This window comes from Manacus candei, unplaced genomic scaffold, assembly GCF_025592945.1.
Source record: "Manacus candei isolate 608988 ecotype Guabito, Panama unplaced genomic scaffold, ASM2559294v1 h1tg000091l, whole genome shotgun sequence".
NCBI lineage: Eukaryota > Metazoa > Chordata > Aves > Passeriformes > Pipridae > Manacus > Manacus candei.
In genome coordinates this window covers 254,456-273,264 of record NW_026138139.1, presented here as the reverse complement: position 1 = coordinate 273,264, position 18,809 = coordinate 254,456, and the positions used below count along the sequence as shown (strand labels likewise).

The following is an 18,809-nucleotide window of genomic DNA, read 5'->3' as shown; positions in this document are numbered from 1 at the left end:
CCCCGCGCTGCTTGGGCTCGGCACAGCCCTCAGCCCCGGGATTAGTCAAGCCTTTGCTTTAGGGCTGGTCCAAGTCCGGGAAAGACCTCCGATCCATTTCCACGACCACTTCCAATACTTCTTGGAGCAAGAAGCCTCTTGAGGAGAGGCTGAGGGAGCTGGGGCTGTTCAACCTGGAGAAGAGGAGGCTCAGGGGAGACCTCCTCACTCTGCAACTCCCTGACAGGAGGGGGGAGCCAGGGGGGATTGGTCTCTTTTCCCAGGCAACCATCAGCAAGACAAGAGGGCTGGGTCTCAAGTTCTGCCAGGGGAGGTTTAGGTTGGATATTAGGAAGAATTTCTTTGCAGAGAGGGTGCTCAGCCATTGGAATGGGCTGCCCAGGGAGGGGGTGGATTCTCCATCCCTGGAGGTGTTTAAGGACAGACTGGATGTGGCATCAGTGCCATGGGCTGGGAACCACAGTGGGGTTGGATCAAGGGTTGGACTTGATGATCTCGGAGGTCCTTTCCAACCCAGCTGATTCTATGATTCTATGAAGTGGGGAATTGCAGCACTTCCACCTTTGTGCACACGCAAACTGTCCCCCGTGACAGCAACAGTGACACTTTCACACGGCAACAATTATTGCAGCAAATGGCTTCGGGGAAAATACGTTTCTCTTCCAAGGGCTGCAAGCTCGAGCTGAAAAGATCACTTTCCAAATAAGTGTTATGGATAAAACAGCCCATTTCCTATCGAAATACCCACTGGCAATTCGGGGGAGCTTGAATTTTTAGCAAGGAATATTCCCTTGGATTTGTTGTTGTCATTTTTGAAACAAGTTGTTTCAGCACAGCGTGAAAAAGACCCCAAACAAACAAAAAACCCCCAAACAAACAACAAACCCACAAAAACCAAACAAACAAAACCACAAAACAAAACAACAACAAAAAAAACAAACAAAAAACCCACAACAAGAGACAAATCAATCACTGGGAGCTGCTGGCAGCTCCCCTTCTCCTCCCCCTGCACTCCAAGGCTGGGGATGGATACATGTAGTTAAGGAGACACAAAAAATGCTGTTTGCTTGAACTTCACAGGATAAATACAAGTGAGAAGAGAGGTGCAGATCCACTTCCAGGTTTGCTGCAGAGAGAACTGCTCCAAAAAGCTTGTGGGGTTGTCTTTTATTTTTATTATTTTTATTATTTTTATTATTTTTATTATTTTTATTATTTTTATTATTATTACTATAAAAAACATGCCCAGGTAGCTTTAGTTTCCTCTAGTGAGGAAGCATTAGCTAAGGCACCTCGAGTGCCTGTGCCTCCCTCTGGGTGCATGACTCTCTTTTGTGCTCCGAGTTCCTAAAAAAACCTTTCCTTTAATTTTGGGAAACTGCTAAAACTTTCTTTGTCAGAGTCTGACCTACAAAGTCCAACAGGTACCGGTCATACAAAAGCTTCTGCAAGCAAATTACCTGCTCTCCACCTGGAAAAGGGATATTTTCCCATGGAAAATGTGAAAACAACAGAGGGCTGGGGCTCTTGCCTTTGCCCACATCACATTGTTCACTGGCTGCCATCAGGGCAGACCTAAAATGAGAATCATACAATGGTTTGGGTTGGAAGGGACCTTAAAGATCATCCAGTTCCACCCCCCTGCCATGGGCAGGGACACCTTCCACTGTCCCAGGTTGCTCCAAGCCCCCTCCCACCTGGCCTTGGACACTTCCAGGGATCCAGGGGCAGCCACAGCTTCTCTGGGCAACCTGGGCCAGGGCCTCCCCACCCTCACAGTGAACAATTTCTCCTTCATATCTAATCTAACCCTTCCCTACTTCAGCTTAAGGCCACTCCCCCTTGTGCTATCCCTCCAGGCCCTTGGGAGAAGTCCCTCTCCAGCTCTCTTGTAACCCATTTAGGTACTTGAAGGGGCTCAAAGGTCTCCCTGAAGCCTCTTTTACCTCCAGCTCCCTCAGCCTGCTTTCACAGGAGAGATGCTCCATCCCTCTGATCACCTTCGTGGCCTCCCCTGGACTCACTCCCACAGCTCCACATCCTTCCCGTGTTGAGGACCCCATAGCTGGAGGCAGCACTGCTGGTGGGGTCTCACCAGAGCACAGCAGAGGGGCAGAATCCACTACCAATCCCTATTAAAGCCTGTTTCCAGTCCCTCCAGCCGGGCCAGGGGCAGGTTCCTGCTCCCAGCTTGCTCTGTGAGTTTTAGCACTTTGATTCTCCAGGGCTTTTACCCTGCCCAGCTGCCAGCAGGGCCAGGGAGACTTGAGGGCATTCAGTCCCTGGCAGGACCTCACTCTGCAAAGCACACACTGAGCTGGGAGATTACACAGGGCAATGTCTGGGAGGGGCACGAGAGGGAGGAAAATAAACTCTGGGATATCTTTATGCTGGGGGGGGGGGGGGGGAAGCAAAACCAAGCACAATCTACTTCTCTAAGCCTTTGATGCAGGGTTGTGTTTGCTGTGTGAGTCCACCCCTACACCAGCAAAGCATTTAAGCAGAGTAATGTACATATATGCCTGTATTTCATTAGCAGTAAATTTAAGCCAACATATGTCTACGTGAAGTCAGGCCTCAAAGAGTGAGTCAGGGCCTAAATCAGTGTTGTAATTGAACTAAAATAATCTAAGCCTGCTCTAAATGCACATAGCTTTAACCTGTCACATCAAATGAAAATTATGTACTTTAACTGTAATCTTCCTGTTCCCTTAGTCATCAAAAGAGGCCAGATCAAATTTTTAAAAAAAAGAGACCATGGATGCTGCTCAGCTGCTGAGGAGGAGGTGGGGCTCATGGAGCAGGATACTGACAGAATCATGGAATCATTTAGGTTGGAAAAGCCCTCCCAGCCCATGGATCCACCTTGTGCCCCATCCCCACCTTGTCCCCCAGCCCAGAGCACTGAGTGCCACGGCCAGGCCTTCCTGGGACACCTCCAGGGATGGGCACTCCAAACCTCCCTGGGCAGCCCCTGCCAATGCCTGACCACCCTTTCCAGCAACAAATGTCTCCTGATGTCCAAGCTGAGCCTCCCCTGGCACAGCTGGAGGCCGTTCCCTCTCCTCTTGTCCCTTGTTCCCTGGCAGCAGAGCCCGACCCCCCCCGGCTCCCCCCTCCTGTCAGGGGGTTGCAGAGCCAGAAGGTCCCCCCTGAGCCTCCTTTTCTCCAGGCTGAGCCCCCCCAGCTCCCTCAGCTCCTCATAGGACTTAAAACTCTACTTGAACCAAGACGTATTTCCACCTTCCAAGCTGGACTCACCCCCAAACTCAGGCACCCCCATCCACGTCTCTCCTTCCCTATTCAAGGAGAAAACCAGCAGCTTGAAACTCTGGTTGCGTTGGTGGCTCTGTATTGTCTCTGATCCCTGGTGGCTCTATAATGTCACCTCCTCTGGCATCTGCTTGGACTTGGCCTCGCTAAGGGACAGTTAATATTTTGAGCACGAGGGAGGCAGAGATAAGGTCAGGCTGCAAACACCCCTCTCAGGATGCCATTGCTTGGCTGGGGTTTGGGTTTGATGTGGTTTGTTTGGTACCACTGTGAGAAATGTGCAGGGGAGCTCTGTCCTTGGGCTCCTCTGAACACTTGTGCTGATAAGACAGGGCAGGAGGCAGAGCAGCTCTTGCAGCTGAAGAGGGTCAGTGATCTACAGGCAGCTACTCAGTGTAGGTATGGGATGTTTGAGCAGCTTCCTTACCTCACTGCATTGGGAGTTTCAAGTTTAATCCAATATTAAATTGAATTTTCACAAAGAACTTTTCAAGAGTTTTCTGCAGAGATTCCACACAGGTTTATTTCAGGCAGGAGGGGGAGTTTTGTTGAAATAACTGCCCTTCAATGGACACAGTTTAAGATAAAAAGGCACTGACAGAAGTGCAGGTTAAACTAATATGAGGAAAATTGTTACCAATAAAATCTGCTTGTAAGGCAGCAAAATGGTTTCTACCCTCAGATTTACAGTATTATAATTCTAGACATGCAAAAGTGATGATTGTTGCCCAGAGAAGCTGTGGCTGCCCCTGGATCCCTGGAAGTGTCCAAGGCCAGGTTGGAGGGGGCTCTGAGCACCCAGATCTAGTGGAAGGTGTCCCTGCCCATGGCAAGGGGTGGCACTGGATGATCTTTAAGGTCCCTTCCAACCCAAAGCATTCCATGATGATTCTAAAACCACACTTTTGGCAAACAAATTGCTAAATTAGACACACCAGGTACCCCACGACACGTGAAGCTCGATTTATATAACAGCACCCCTGCCAGGGGGAGGGTTGGAATTGTGCTCACCTAATTAGATCAAAATATGTGAAGTTCTACAACAACTTGTGCCAACAAGGCTTAAATTCCTCTCAGCATCAGCAGTTAATGAAGTAAGTGGGCAGCCAGTGCTGAGTGCCCTTCCCCACAGCTGCCTCCTGTGATCAGTGCTCCTGGGGCTGCCTCTTGTCCTCCTTTAATCTCTCAGAGCACAGAAGGGTTTTTCATGCTGGCAGAATCCTGTCCAGGCAGGTTTTGAATATCTCCAGAGAAGGAGACTCCACAGCCTCTCTGGGGAGCCTCTTCCAGTGCTTTGCCACCCTCACAGGGAAGTTTTCCTTCGTATTCCCATGGAGCTTCCTGCCTTGCAGCTTTTGCCCGTTCCCCCTTGTCCTGTCACTGGGCACCACTGAAAAGTTTGGCCCCATCCTTTTGGCACCTGCCCTGGGGGTATTTGTGTGCATTGATAAGGTCACAGAATCAGAGAATGATTTGGGTTGGAAGGGACTTCAAAGATCATCCAAGTCCAACCCCCTGCCATGGGCAGGGACACCTTCCAGTAGCCCAGGTTGCTCCAACCTGGCCTTGGACACTTCCAGGGATCCAGGGGCATCCACATCTTCTCTGGGTAACCTCTTCACCCTCACAGGGAAGGAGTATTTCTTCTAATATTCTTTCTGAAGATGCCAAAGCCATCTCAGCACCACAAGAGCAAGATGAACCCTGGCTCCACGTGGATTTTATCCCTCCCTGCCTTCCAAGGGTGGACTCAGGGCTGGCACCACAGTGCTGTGGTTTCAGCCATGGTCATCCCCATGCCCACCAGCCTCAGGACTGGCCAGGGCTCAAAGGTTTGGCCTCAACAGTGACTTAGAGCTCACCCTGAGTCCCCCCTGGCTTGGCTGAGGGATCTGAGCCTGTTACACCCCATTTTCTGGGCTGTTTTCCAGGGCCTGGGTCCTGTTAACTCTTCCCATCACTTCCACGTCCTTCCTTGAGCAGAGCACCCTGGACAAAAGCATCCTGCTGGTGCTCTCAAGTGCCACTGAACCCTCCCACATCCCTCCTGTTGCATCTGGGGATTAGGTTTGGAGCCATTTGGGCTTTAACTGAGACCTGTGGCTTATTTAAATAAATAGTGCAGGCTCTGAAATACTGGGGACATCAGGAAGGTGCAGCACAGCCTCCCCCTCACTGCCTGTGGCGTTTTGGACCTCTCCTGGAAGGAGCATTTGGCACATCCCTGTGAGGAGGGGTCTGGAGGGACAGGGGTTGGACACAACTGGGGGTCACCATGTCTGCCCTTGGAAACAGTGACCCCTGAGCCCCCCAGAAGTGTCCTCTCTCACAGCAGGCCCTGGGCATGGCCTCAGGACAGTGATGATAATCAAATCACATGCTCCAGGGATTCTGCCTGCAGGAATAAGGAAAGCAGGGGTTTTTTTGGCCCCTGCCCACTGCACAATTAACTGGAAGTATGTGGAGGCTTTTTGTGTGTTTGTGTCTCTTTGCCTTGTCTCCCATTTTGAAGGAAAAGGAAAAGAGAAAATAAGAAAAAGAGGAAGAAAAAGAGAAAAAAAAGATAAAAAGAAAAAGAAAAAGAAAAAGAAAAAGAAAAAGAAAAAGAAAAAGAAAAAGAAAAAGAAAAAGAAAAAGAAAAAGAAAAAGAAAAGAAAAAGAAAAAGAAAAAGAAAAAGAAAAAGAAAAAAAGGAAAGGGAAAGGAAAAGGAAAAGAAAAAGAAAAAGGAAAAGAAAAAGAAAAAGAAAAAGAAAAAGAAAAAGAAAAAAAGGAAAGGGAAAGGAAAAGGAAAAGAAAAAGAAAAAGGAAAAGGAAAAGAAAAAGGAAAAGAAAAAGAAAAAGAAAAAGAAAAAGAAAAAGAAAAAGAAAAAGAAAAAGAAAAAGAAAAAGAAAAAGAAAAAGAAAAAGAAAAAGAAAAAGAAAAAGAAAAAGAAAAAGAAAAAGAAAAAAAGGAAAGGGAAAGGAAAAGGAAAAGAAAAAGAAAAAGGAAAAGAAAAGGAAAAGGAAAAGAAAAAGAAAAAGGAAAAGAAAAGGAAAAGGAAAAGAAAAAGGAAAAGAAAAAGAAAAAGAAAAAGGAAAAGAAAAAGGAAAAGGAAAAAGAAAAAAAAAAGAAAACTAATAAGAAACAGAAAACTTAAAAGAAACAGAAAAGGGAAAAGAAAGACAAAGCACTGTGTCACAATGAGTGCACAGCCATGAAGTGTGTGTCCCACTCACTTGCCCTCATTTCCCTCCAGGGAGGGATTTTTCCACCCAGCCCATGGCCTGGGGCAGGGAATGGCTGAGGCAGGCACAGAGGACTGGCTTTCATGCTGCCCCAGGGGTTGTGGCTCAGCTCCCTGCCTTCCAGCCCCAACCTCAGCCATCCCACCCCAAGCCTCTCATTATCCCCCTCTGGCACAAGAATCCAGACAGGGGCTCCCGGGGCACATCAGCTCACGGAAAGGTGGATTCCTAACACGTGTCTTTCTCCTCCCTTCCCAGCACCGTGTTGTTTTGTCCCTGCCAGCAGTGAGGGGCCATGAAAAGCCCAGGGGATGGGCAGGAGTCCCCCTGGAGCTGTGCAGGACAGGAGGATGGAGCCTGGACATGGGGATGCTGGTTGTAGGCTCAGCTTGGAGCAGGGGCTGCCTGGGACTCCTCACTGGGGGTGGAGAATCTGCAGCCTCCCCACGGGGACAGAACTCACCTCTCCTCGCCTCCTGAGGGAAGGACAACACCCAGACAAGGATGTGATTCCCAGGAAACAATGATTGAGGCCCAGGTTTAACAGAACTCCCACTCCTTCCCTTCCAGCCTCATCTGTCTGCAAATGTTTTCCCAGCACTGATTGATCTGAGCACAGTTATCTGGTGCAGAGTTGGAGATGAAGGTTCTGATGGAGCTTGATTGAATTGCCAAAAACTTGTTCACTCAGTTATGGCTCTGACAAATGGATCCATCTGAGCTGCTGAGTTTAATGTGCTTTTTTTTAAAAAATTTAGTACCAGCATGTTCCTGTTCTGGGCCAGCAAGAGAGTGAAAGCCAAGGGGAAGGTGTCCAAATAGCATAATTTTGTTCTGGTTCAAAACAAGGGCTTGTCAAGAGGAAAGCTGAAGGTCATTTGGGTTAAAAACAAATTTAAAAAAAAAATCAAAGGATTGTGTTCTCGTCTTTTTGTCTCTTCTCTGCATTTTGAAGAAACACCAGTATTTCTCAGAGGGCAAATAGTTCCTGAAACGTTTCCAACTTGTTTCTAGAACACTTGCAGGGTGCTTTTCCTCAAAGCATCACCAAAGGAGAGATCTGGAGTCACCCACTCAGGTTTGCCAGCAAGAATTAAGCCCAGGGGCCACTCTGCATGGCCAGTGAGGACCAGGGCAAGGGATGGGGACGTGATGCCCAGTGTGGCTGCACCCCATGGTATAAAATGGGATGCAAAGGAAATGTGGTGCTCCATTACCTTCCAAGAGTTTGGAAATGCAAAAAAAGTTCTCCTCAACAGACACGAAGTAGGTTTTTTTGACATCATTCCTCTTTTCCACTTGGTTTCAAGATGAATTCCAAGGAGAATTTCACAAAAGAAAAAGAAAGGCCATTCGTTGGACATTTATTTCTTAAAAACCTGCAGCTGATCTATAATGTATTACCATGTCAGCATCTCAAATAAAATCATAACAATTTTACACTATTTTTTTTAAGGAAAGCTTGTTTATCAGCACAGCCCTCCATCCACCTGCCTGCAGCCCTGCCCTACTACATTATTTTCTGTTCCTTCAGAGTATTGTTTGCAAAGATTTTGTTAACTGAGTAAAACCACTGGCTCCACAAATATTTATCAATGCCCTTTAAATATTTATACATTAAAAAATGTCCTTTTTTTTCATGTTGGGATTTTGAGAGAGCTTTTTTTTTTCAGGAGAATGTCTATCTTCCCTATGATATATCAGGTGCTCAAGCCACTTGAAATCTCCTACATGAGAGTTTGTCTGGCATGTAAGGCAGGGAAAATATGGATGAGGAGCCAGCCTGTGGAGCAAGGGGTGTGAGGCAGATCCAACAGAACCTCTGGGGGCTGCAGCACTGAAGCCCCTGGTGCCAACAGGTGCCCTTGGTGTGTCCTCCACCTGCTGTTAAAACACAGAATCCCAGAATCATTTAGGTTGGAAAAGCTCATCAAGTTCACCCTGTGCCCACCTTGTCCCCCAGCCCAGAGCACTGAGTGCCACGGCCAGGCCTTCCTGGGACACCTCCAGGGCTGGGCACTCCAAACCTCCCTGGGCAGCCCCTGCCAAGGCCTCACCACCCTTTCCAGCAGGAAATTCCTCCTCCTGTCCAACCTGACCCTCCCCTGGCACAGCTGGAGGCCGTTCCCTCTCCTCCTGTCCCTTGTTCCCTGGCAGCAGAGCCCGACCCCCCCCGGCTCCCCCCTCCTGTCAGGGGGTTGCAGAGCCAGAAGGTCCCCCCTGAGCCTCCTTTTCTCCAGGCTGAGCCCCCCCAGCTCCCTCAGCCCCTCCTGCTGCTCCAGCCCCTTCCCCAGCTCCGTTCCCTTCCCTGCACACGCTCCAGCCCCTCCAGGTCTCTCTTCCATGAGGGCCCAGAACTGGACTCAGCATTCAAGGAGCTCTTTGCTCCCCATCCCCTTCAGCAGCCATGACTTTGGCTCTGCCTGATGGCAACCACAGAGCTCAGGTCTCTCCAGAAACATCTTTAGCCTTCTTTAATCAGGAAAAAGCATTTTCACGTGGGAGGGTAACAGGAATCCACAAGTTGCTCATGGGGAAGTTCGGAGCAGGTGCCTTCACTGGAGGTGGTCAGGATTTGCAATAAGTGTCCCAGGGAGGTGGTGGGGTCACCATCTCTGGAACTGTTCCAAGGGCATCTGGATGTGGCCCTTGGGGATGTGATTTAGGGGTGATTGTGTTAGTTCTGGGTTGAGGGTGGGACCGGATGATTTTGAAGGTCTCTTTCAACACTGGTGATTCTGTGATTTTGTGAAAAGGATATTTAAAAGAGCCCCAACAAATTTGCAGGTATTAAAACTGGTTCCACTTATAAGCATTTTACCTTATCTCCAGTTTACATCCCTCCTCTCAACCCCTCCCTTTTTCCAAGAGAACAAACCCCTGATCCATCCCAGATCAAGGAATGCTGTGCTCACCCAGACACGGGGGTGTCAGCACCCCCACAAGCTCCTCTTTAGTGTGAGTCAGGCCAGGAAAAGTGGCTGACCAGAGGTTCAAAGCTCATTAATCTTTCATACAGGGCAGTAAAACACAGACGAGCAGCAGATGTACCTGCTCTTGTTTCCTCTCACCCACTAAATCAACCCCCTGCTCCTTGGCATTCAGTCAGTATCAGGATTCAAACATAAAACCACCAAAACTTTAAGCAATCAAAGTTTTCCACTTAAAATACATGTTAGGCAGCAAACTTTCATGTGTTATAGCCAGACACAAAACCAAGACAGTCAGGGTAAGGGCTCAGGGCAACCCCAGTGAGGTTTGGGATCAGGGTACAGCCACCAGGCCAACAGACAGTTGAATCTCAGAGATAATTTCTCTCTAAATGATGGTACCATGGCAAGCACAGATCAGCTGCTTTATGATTCAGGCAGAAACAAAAGCAGACACAGTCATTCACCAGTGCTGGGCTCAGCTTTGCATCCAGAAGCACAAAGACTTAGCTGGGGGTGGTGGGCAGGGCAGGGCAGCTCCTTCAGACTGGCTCAGAGCAGCCAGTGGGCTCAGGGAATCCCAGATTCCCCAGGGATGGTCCTCTGTCCTTGCTGAGCTGCAGAAGTGCAATGGGGCTGGATTTGGCAGCTCTCACAGCCAGCTCTGCTCCCCCCAGATCTCCCAGAGGGGTGTGGAAATACCCCACAGACTAAACCTCTCCCACTCTTTTTTGGTCAGAAGTTCCCATTTTGGCATCATCCTGCCACAGAGGGTTTCTCTGAGCCCTTGTACACAAAGACAGACAGGAAATAATTCCTTTAAAAAAATTTCAGGCAAAATTTGAGGAGGTCATTGAGCTTTGCTTTTGTGAAACTTTTCTTATTTTAATCAAACTTCTTAAGTGATGCCTTATACAAAAAGCTCATCCAACTCACAGAAAAAATCTGCTGGAGTAATTATTTTTGCCCATAAAGCAACAGTTGGGGTTCTTTGTCTTCTCTGAGTTATGTCATTGAGAGACAAAAGCCTCCCCACTTCCTTGGGATCATCTTTTGCAGACAATTTCTTCTGCCATGACACCTTCATCACCACCTAACTGGTGTGCCAGTGAGGTTGGGGTTTTAATGTGTTAACAAGTATGGTGTCTTACCAAACCTCTGCCTTTGCTCATCTCACTGAGTCAGGGAGAGTTTACACAGCTCACAAGTGATTTTCCAGTAGCAGAGTATGAGGTATTAGGAACTGATCCCCTCAGTGGCAGCATCTGGTGAGGGCTCAGGGGGCTCAGGGAGTGTAACCCATCCCTGCCACCTTCCAGGTCATGGAAGAGCAAATGGCCATGACCCCCTGGCCCCATCCTGAAGAAGCTGTTTGCTCTGCAAAGGCTTAATCAAACATAAGGGACAAGTCACTGCTCCAGAGTGAAGCATCTGTCTGATCAGTCACCTCTTCGTGTCGTGGTACACTGGTGGAGAAACATAGAATCACAGGATGGTTTAGAGTGGAAGGGACATTAAAGATCATCCAGTTCCAACCCCCTGCCATGGGCAGGGACACCTTCCACCAGCCCAGGTTGCTCCAAGCCCCATCCAACCTGGCCTTGGACACTTCCAGGGATCCAGGGGTAGCCACAGCTTCTCTGGGCAACCTGGGTCAGGGCCTCACCACCCTCACAGCCAACAATTCCTTCCTAATATCCCATCTAACCCTGCTCTCTGTCAATTCAAAGCCATTCCCCCTTGTCCTGTCACTCCAGGCCCTTGCAAATAGTCTCTCTCCAGGTTTCTTATCAGCTCCTTCAGGCCCTGGAAGGCCATGATTAGGTTACCCCAAAGCTTCTCTTCTCCAGGCTGAACAATCCCAGCTCTCCCAGCCTTTCCTCCCAGCAGAGCTGCTCCAGCCCTCTGATCATCTTGGTGCCTCCTCTGGACTCTCTCCAGCAGCTCCATGTCCTTGCTGGGCTGTTCCCCAGGGCTGGAGGCAGCTCTGCAAGTGGGTTCTGTCCTGAGGGGGCAGAGAGGCAGAATCCCCCCTCACCTCTGCCCACACTGTGGAATCAGCCCAGCACAAGGATACCATTTGCCTTCTGAGCTCCAAGTGCACATGGCCAGGTCATATATTGCCAGCACAGTTCCAAAGCTGCTTCCTTCCATACACACATGTGACAGCACAGAACTCCAACAGGTGACACAGGAGCTGTTTTCCTTCCCATTCCACCCCGTGAGTGGGTAAAATGGACTAAAATTATCATAAAACCTTGGTTTACAGCAGGTGCCAAGGACTTTTTGCTGGTGAGCAGAGGATGGCCTTACGCTGGGAGAGGCACTCGCTGTTTTAGTGCAGGAGGCTGGGAAAGGGACATGGCAACTATCACCCCTGGAGCTGCTTCTTTCCTCCTGGGTCAGGATTTTGAGTCCAGGGGTGATGGGACCCAGCCAGGAAGAAGCACTTCTGCCGTCGGCTCAGTGTCTGGTTTGGAAACAAAAAATACAACCTGACAGGCCACCCTTTAGGAGTCCCTGACCTTCATCCATGGCATGTTGCAAAGTCCTGCTGCCAGCCTTTGGGACTGGGACTCAACCCGTGGGTGACTGTGGGGTGGACTTGTCTGTAACCCAAAGAGGCTCTGTCACCTCCCAGGGGATTATCCCGGCGCGTTCCCGAGTCCCGCCCGCTGGCGCCGCCGGGATCGAGTGTCTGCCAGGCTCTTGTGATGCTTCAGGAGCAGCAGACAAGACTCCAACAGGCACCCTGAAGACACCATGCACCAAAATACCTGTGTTTTCAGCATGAGTCACTTAGAGAAGAGATTGGTGCTGGTATTAGGAATAGTAACAGTCAGGGAATGGTCACTACGGGTAAAAAACAGACTGGTAAGAACAGGAGTGCAGAATACTTTGCTAAGGACATACAGCACTGGTTGAACTCACTCTCTTCAGGTGCCTCTAATATACTACAGGCATTCCCAGGTCCTGTATATCCAGTATGTGCTGTCTCTCCTTGCTTTATTTTCCACGTACTGTAAGATGTCTGGTGGGCATCCGCTGAAGGGCCATTATTTCCCCTTCCTCTGGACTGAGTTCCTTCTCCAGCTTTATGTTTTCTCTAGTCCTGAGTACAAAACAACTTTTATTATTCACCATTTTTGTGAATCCCAAATTTGGAAATCTGGAAATCATGCTGCACTACCCCAAACAAGGTCCTGTTGCTTCCTCTCATAACCTGGACAGTGCAAGACCTGAATAACTGCAACAGCTTTTCCCTGATCTCTCCTTTTTGATCAGGAGTCAAACACTGCACAGTACCTGCTCCAAAGGAGGTGCCAGGGCAGTGCATTGCCATGTGACTTGGTATTCCCTTTGCTTCTGAAAATAACTCCTTAGCACATCCACTCATCAGAGCCATGCCTGCCTCACATTACAGCTCCCCATGGCTTGGAGAAAAACCTGTGCACACAAGCCTTTCCTCCTCCTGTGCCAGTCCTAGGGGGAAAGGACCCCAGTTTCTAGCAGAAATTCTTATTCCCTCCAAAGCACACGATGCTGGGACTCCATACCACCAGATTTTATCTGACATCTGTACTTTGGGATCAGTCATTTCTTTCTGGGATGCTTTTTGCTCCGTGCTGGCAATGCTCCTAAACTCCATGCCAGTTCAAACACACATCCTGTGCTGGGGCTGCTGGTTAAACACAGTCCCCAGGACCCACCCTTGGAGGTCTTCCCTGGGCACGTCCCTGCTGATCCCCTTCCCCTCTCCCAGTGCTGGGGATCAGGTGGAGGTGCCTAGCTGGGTGATACATCACCCCCCTGCCACAGTCAGCACAGCTGGGTGACTCCACACCCAGATTTTGGCCACCCAAGCCTTCAAGGTCCTCCAAGAGCTGCTTCCTCATTTGTCTCTGGATGAGCCACAGTGGCAACTGCCCTGAAACCAGCCCAGGGCTGACCAGAAGCTGAATGTAATTTTCTTTTTGTGATTTATGTGATTAAGAGCACACAGATGCCAGTACTCGGCCCACTTGAGTGGGATGCAACCAATATTAATCATTAAAATCCAACAATACTCTAACGTTTATGGAAAAGTACTGGAGCCCACAGAAAGCCAAAATTCCTGCTCCATCACTGACTGCTGGGAATCACTGCACTGATGTGCTGAAACTGTGATCTCCCTGGCCAGAGGGATCCTGGAAGAGAAGGCAACTGTTCTCTTTATTTCTTTGGAGCCTGTTGTGGAGGGGGTTCTCTTTTGTTAAAATAAAATATGAAAAGAAAAGTAAGGAAAGGAGGGGGGGAGGGGAAGGGAGGAGAGGAGAGAGGAGTGGAGGGGAAGGGAATGGAGGGGAGGGGGAAGTGGAGTGGGTTTCTGTGGCTGGGTTTTTGTAGTAGGGGGGCTACAGAGGTGGCTTCTGTTAGAAGCTGCCAGAAGCTTCCCCTGTCCCGTGGAGCCAATGCCAGCTGGCTCCAAGATGGAATTCCTGCCACTGGCCAAGGCCAAGCCAATCAGGAGTGACAGTAACACCTCTGGGATAACAGATTTAAGAACAGAAGGTTATTGCACAGAAAGAATTCCAGCAAAGGAAGAGAGGAGTGGGAACATGGGAACAACAAAGTAGACACCAAGGTCAGTGCAGAAGGAGGGGCAGGAGGTGCTCCAGGCGCTGGAGTTGAGGCCCTGCAGCCCATGGGGGACCATCAGGGTGCAGAGACCCCCCTGCAGCCCTTGGAGGAGCCCGTGCTGGAGCAGGTGGATGCATGAAGGAGACTGTGACCCGTGGGAGGCCCAGGATGGAGCAGGGTCCTGCCAGAGACCTGCAGCCCCTGGAGAGGGAAGCCCAGGCTGGAGCAGGTTTTTCCCGGGTAGGACTTGTGGCCCCTGTGGGGGACCCACATGGGTACAGCTCATTCCTGAGGGACTGACCCCATGGAGGAGTGACCCACGGGACAGCAGGTTGGGAAGAGCTGCTGCCCGAGGGATGGACTCACACCAGAGAGGTCCATCAAGGACTGTCTCCCATGGGAAGGACCCCACTGGAGCAGGGGAAGGGCTCCAACTCCTCTCCCTGAGCAGCAGCAGAAACAACAACTGACTGCAACCCCCATTCCCGTCCCCCTGAACCGCTGGGAAGGGAAGGGAAGGGAAGGGAAGGGAAGGGAAGGGAAGGGAAGGGAAGGGAAGGGAAGGGAAGGGAAGGGAAGGGAAGGGAAGGGAAGGGAAGGGAAGGGAAGGGAAGGGAAGGGAAGGGAAGGGAAGGGAAGGGAAGGGAAGGGAAGGGAAGGGAAGGGAAGGGAAGGGAAGGTGAGGCAAGGGAAACTCACAGGATGTGGGCAGCAGGAAGGCAGGCAGATCATGTGCTTGGTGCTGCCTGGCAAACTGTAGGACAATTTGCTCAGGGTAATGGGATTGTGAAGGCTGAGGCTGGCAATAGCAGGGCCTGTCCCTTTTTCTCTGGGAGCAGAGCCCGACCCCCCCCGGCTCCCCCCTCCTGTCAGGGGGTTGCAGAGCCAGAAGGTCCCCCCTGAGCCTCCTTTTCTCCAGGCTGAGCCCCCCCAACTCCCTCAGCCCCTCCTGCTACTCCAGCCCCTTCCCAGCTCCGTTCCCTTCCCTGCACACGCTCCAGCCCCTCAATGTCTTTCCTGTTTTGAGGGGCCCAGAACTGGACACGGTACAAAAAATGAAACTAAAAAAAGCTCTTCTAGGTTCTTGCATTGTTTTCTGCCTCCAGGCTTCTTTTTCTGGGGCTACATTTTCCTGAGGGATTGCACTGCTGAAAAAGTAGAGATGCAAACAGCTTTTTTCCACACCTCTCAGCAAAATCCCAGCTAGTGGTAGGAAGGCACTCTGTGTGACATCCTTCCCTACACACATTGAGAAGGAGCCTCTGCAATTTCAGAAATAGGCTCTAAACTTTTTCAATGAAGGAGGAAATGCAGTTAAATTCTGTTCTGCTTCAAAATGTCACAGAATACCAGAATCATCGAGGCTGGAAAAGACCTTGAGGATCATCCAGTCCCACCCTCACCCAGCACCACCACAATCACCCCTAATCCATGTTCCTGAGGGCCACATCCAGGTGCCTCTTGAACCCTTACAGAGATGGTGACTTCACCACCTCCCTGGGACACTTAATCCAATGCCTGACCACTGTTGCAAGGAAAAAAAATTTCAGTATTTAATCTGAGCCGCCCCTGGAACAACTTAAGGATGTTTCCTCTCATCCTTTCACTGGAGAATATATTGTGTAGTAAACGTGTTGCTTAGTAAATGTGTAAGTCCTGTGAATCTGACTTTGATCAAACAACTACAAACATTTACATATTTTGGAGGACAGCTTGTGACACAGGTGGGTGTAGAGAAATGCTTGTTAAGCTCTCAGAGAATGGAGAGACACAGATGATATTTTCTGAGAGGAATCCCCAAAGAGGCTTTTCTTGCAAGTGCAAATCTGATCTAGTCCAGTGAGCAACAATGAGGGAAAGGTGACCATTTTCTCAGCCTTAGTAGGAGAGTTGGGTGGGACATCAGTGAAGATATAATGTGAAGGAGAAGGTGGGTTTGATAGCTGTCAGATATCAACATGATGGGGGAAAAGTTATCATTTTTCGAGTGGAATGGGCCACTCAGAAGCAAATAACCTCATCAAAGGAAGAAGGTGCAGTTACACTTTCATATTCCAATCAGTGCATTCATACTTTGATTTCATTCCCTCAAGTATTTCTCACTTTCACGGGAAAAGTAAGGTGCAAGGAAGTTAACTGAGTAATCTGTGGTCAAAAATGGGTTTGGATGAACTGGTGTCAAAACTCAGCTTCCCTCAAACCTGGTGACAGAGTTATCCCTCCCAGATCAAACATCCTCAAACAGAAAGGCATTGTGCCCAGAAGAAACTGTGGCCACTAGAGCAGTTCCAGGTGTTCTCAGGGATTCATCCTTTGTCTCTTTGAGATAAGGACTCTACAATTCCTTCCTGGTTTTATCCCTGGAGGTGTTTAGCAGATGTGTAGAGGTGGCTCTTCAGGACAGGGTTTACAGGTGGGATTGGCAGTGTTTGCAGTTGGACTCAGTGATCTTAAGGGTCTTTCCCAAGCTAAATGATCCAAAATATTCAGTGACAGCACATCATTGCCATGTGCAAGCCCATGGCTGGCGTGTTCTGAAGCAGGGGAATGTGCAGCAGCTCCTCCACATCTAACCTGGACTCTGCTGCCCTTGATTTGTGGTGGTGGCTGTGTCATCCCAACTCTGCACCTCGAGTAACCAGTGAGTTACTTTCCCAGGAGCTAAATTAATGAGCTAAACTCACTAAGATGAGTCTCAGCTGAGATTTGTTGCTCCCCCTCTGTGCTTTCTGCTTGGTAATGACAGGAACAACAAGCATCCCTCAGGATATTTGACATCAAACCTAAAACTTCCAATCTGCTTTCTGAACAAATTGCCAGCTTGAATTTTCAGCTTCCCAGATCGTTTGTCAAGCGTATTTCCAGCCCCCTGAAGTCATCAAAGGGTGCAGATAAACAGATTTATCTCCTTTAACGCTGATATTCTCACACTAAGCAGAAGACTATGAGCAAGTTTTATTGCTTGGAAGGTGGGTGAAGAGATGTGGTGGCTGAAAGGTGGCCAGAAACACTTGGCAGGGGGCTGGTGCTGCCCTGGCAAAGCTACTGAACACTTTAATTTCTCTCCAATGAATTTCACTTCAAGTTTTCTTAGGAGAAAACCTCTTACACAATTTGTTGGCTCCAAGGTGCTCTCATCCAAGGGACAGCATAGCCTAAGTTGCCTTCTGGATCTGCTATTCCAAACCCTTTACTCTCAGCAACACAATGAAACTCCTAATATTCATTTTCCCTAGAAAACAAACAATTGACTAACCCAATCTACTTAGTTGCTTGGCCATGAAACTTGAAATCACTTCTTTTAAGCCTCAGCAGCCTGTTAAACTTGACAATCAATCATTCCAAAGTGCCAACAGCCACATCCTATGACATATATGGATCTGTAGGAAGGATAGCTCGAAGCCTTTCTAATTTTAGCTTGTTTCAATATACTGGAAGTTTCTAGCATCAATCATCCAAGGAAAATGCTTTGCATACCGAAGTGTCACCAAGTTAAAAAGCAGTTTGTGTTTAACTGGGGTGCACTGGAGTGATTTTGCATCCATGGATTCCTAAGAAATGCCATGTACTGGGAGCACCATGTTAACCAGCTGCAGTTGCTTTCTCCCAGTAAAATAGGAATGATATCAAAATGCAGACACTATGTTTCCAAATGCATTTAAGCCAACAGCCCACAAATTTGTTCTCCTGATTTTCATTCAGCTGTAGATAGAAAAGACTTAATTCTTTGCCCAGTCGCACTAAATTACTGCAGAAAGTATTAAGCTTATGTAAGCAGAATTAACATCGTGGCTCAAATCACCGAGCAGCAGCTCCCAGTTTATCCTTTGCATACTCACAGCCTCCTTTTCCTCTGGCAGAAGGGCTGAACAGCACATGCTGATCCCAAGGGATGCCCCAAGGAGCCGCTCTGGGAGCTGGACCATCCGCTGTCCGGCTGCTCCACCACACACCGAGCACCTCAGTCACCAGGGGAGAGCGTCACTCCCACATGGGAGGCTTAGCATTCCTCACATTCCCTCCCAGCCTTTCCAGATTATACCCTCTGGAGAAAATGGTGGCTGTACTTCTGCCTTAACAACACCTGAATATACGAGGTGAGGCGTGCTGGGGTTTGTTTCAAGCCCAAAGCCTGTGGCCCTGCCTGATGTGCCGAGTGCCCTCTGGCTCTTTTTTATGGGGGAAAAGTGGAGCCCATGGTTCATCAGTCATGGGAAGCTCATGCAGCCCATGGATACATCAAGAGTACCATGGACATGCCAGCTGTTGCACAACAAACACTGGGTTTACCACACTTCCAGGGTGATTGACAGTTCTGTGTTCATATTGTCTACCACGCTCCCAAAAGTCCAGCCTGTTCCTCCAAACCACTGCAGCAATGTCAGGCACCCTGATTTGGGAACATTTTCCCCAGGAAGAGGAGTCACCTGCAGGAACACAAGGAATGGTCAGATCAGTGGCTCACCCAACCTGGTTATCAGCCTTTGAAATGGAAACGGGCAAAGCTATTTAGGGACAACAAGGCTGATGTGTTCAAACCCTCCTGCCCCCACAATTTATTGGATTAGGGATATTGGTGGCTGTAGGATCCACTTACAAGCCTCCTGTTCCTACCACTGCTCAATACCTTCCTGGACTCATTGACATTTTCAGTCTCTATAACATCCTGTGACAACTAATTCTGGAATTTCCTGACTCCCCACACTCTCTCTTATCTCTTTTGAGCTGATCTACTAATTTCATTGTGTCTACTCATTTTT

The 18,809-nt window shown here is 49.0% G+C and overlaps 1 protein-coding gene across 1 annotated transcript in view; it reads right to left on the bottom strand.

Moving 5' to 3' along the window:
• The window catches only part of B3GALT5 (beta-1,3-galactosyltransferase 5), a 33,221-nt gene extending 15,228 nt beyond the window's left edge, over nt 1-17,993 (bottom strand). The window contains exon 1 of the mRNA XM_051768013.1: nt 17,889-17,993. The gene's annotated coding sequence lies outside the window, so the exon portion shown is untranslated. The remainder of the gene's footprint in view (nt 1-17,888) is intronic.
• Between the last annotated feature and the right edge of the window lie 816 nt (nt 17,994-18,809).